We start from the raw sequence: 1,771 nt of genomic DNA, 5'->3' as shown, positions 1-1,771 counted from the left end.
TCACAGTGGTAGCACTCAAAGTGATAATCGCGGTCCATGGATATCACCCTCACAATGTCCTCACAGCCCTCTGAGGGGAGGATGGGTTGTCCACAGGCTGCACATTTCGGGGCATAAATTTTGTGGTAGTCAGTGACACAGTACACCTGGTTAGAGAAGTCCACTGTGAAGGGGACACCATCCAGGCACTTGTTACAAATGATGCATCGGAAGCAGCCTGGATGATAGGACTTCCCCATGGCCTGGAGGATCTTCTCTAAAATCAGATGGCCACAGACACAGCACTTCTCTGCCGCCTCCTGAAACCCTGAAAAAAGATAATCTTCCTCACAGTAGACAGAGTCCTTGATGCTGTAGAAAGCCTTGCACCGCAAAGTTCGTCCACAGGAGCAGTAGACAAAGCACTGGGTGTGGTAGAGGCTGTCCAGGGCCTGGCAGGCATTGCTCTGCCCATAGATACCTTTGTTGCACTTGATACAGGTGCCAAAGTAATCTTCTCTGTCCTCTGGCTCCTGTATCCAGAGGCGATTGGGAGGCCTCTGGAAAGAAGGGACCAGGAGACTCTTCCAGACCCAACGGCTCAATCCCCGAGGGTCCCCCGAGGGCACCGGCTTCTCGCCCACCTGTAGCCACCGTCAAATGCAGCAATGCTGTTAGCTCATGCTGGTAACGGGATCCCGCGGCGCAGTCCCCGTAGTCAGTAACCCCACTTCTCTCCAAAGGCCCCGCTGTTCCCACCACGGCTCCAGTTAGAGCTCCGGGGCTGCCCAGGGCTGGGGGGTACGAGTGACGGCTCTCCTGGCAGCCGAACCCCACGGGCGATGAGAACATAGTCGGTCGAGGGCAGCGTGGAGCTCCGGGTAGGCGGACGGAACCCCTCCGGTGGAGTAGCCCGCAGGAGCCGTGGTCTGGGGAGGCCGAATAGGCACGGCCCCGCGGGTAGCGGGCTCCCGTGGCGCTGGTCGTAGCCCATGCTGATGCCGCTGGTCCGATTGCTGCATGGCCGGCTACCTCCAGCTCCGCCGGGCCCTGCTCCGTCCAGCAGCAGGCTGCCCGGGGGCTAGATGGCTTGCTCACATCGCTGGCCGAGGTACTGGCAAAGCTGGAGCGAGGGCTCAGGGCTGGAGCCGTGGTCTCTAGCCGAAAATCAGGAGGCAATGACAGAGGCAAGGCTCGAGTGGGTGGCGGCCCGGGAAAGGATCCTTCGCTGAGCTTCAAAGGAGCCCCGTGCTTTCTGCTCGGCGTCCAGGGGCCCTTGCTCCCTGGCCGGTTCCAAAGGTTCATCCCCAGGGCCCCCATTCGCTCCTCCGTGTCCTGATTTCCTAGGTCCCCCCCAACCCACTCAGACATCCCTTGCCTGCTCCGGGGGTCCCATCAGACCCACACCGAATCGCTTCGCCCTTTCGGCGGCCGAACTTAGCGCTGCTGGAGTCCGAGAGTCACAACTTGTCTAACAGACGACTGGCTTTGTCCCATAACCGCTCCATGCCCAGGGATCTGGGGCCTGCAGCCCCCTCCTCGCCCGGCCAGAGGCCAGGCTTGGGTTCCCCAGGACTCGGATTCCTGGGATGGAAGCCACGCACGGGGGCTCAGCGAGCGGCCCAGGTGCAGGGCATTCTCAATTCCGAAGCTTGCCCCAGTGAGAGGGTCCGCGCGGCTGGCAGGGCCCACGGAAGCGGCTGTCCTCCTCAGTGTCTGTCCACGTGTCCGGCCCGCCCGCCCGGCCCGCCCCCCTGGCTCTCACTTGCATGGACCCAGCTTCTCCAAACTT

General features: G+C 61.5%; 1 pseudogene; it reads right to left on the bottom strand.

The window, feature by feature from the left end:
* Positions 1-5: 5 nt before the first annotated feature.
* LOC114635260 lies at positions 6-1,487 on the bottom strand (annotated as a pseudogene).
* Positions 1,488-1,771: the final 284 nt, after the last annotated feature.

Source organism: Grammomys surdaster, unplaced genomic scaffold, assembly GCF_004785775.1.
Source record: "Grammomys surdaster isolate TR1022 unplaced genomic scaffold, NIH_TR_1.0 75308, whole genome shotgun sequence".
Classification (NCBI taxonomy): Eukaryota; Metazoa; Chordata; class Mammalia; order Rodentia; family Muridae; genus Grammomys; species Grammomys surdaster.
Note: the sequence above shows the minus strand (reverse complement) of the source record. Positions and strands in the feature narration are given on the sequence as shown.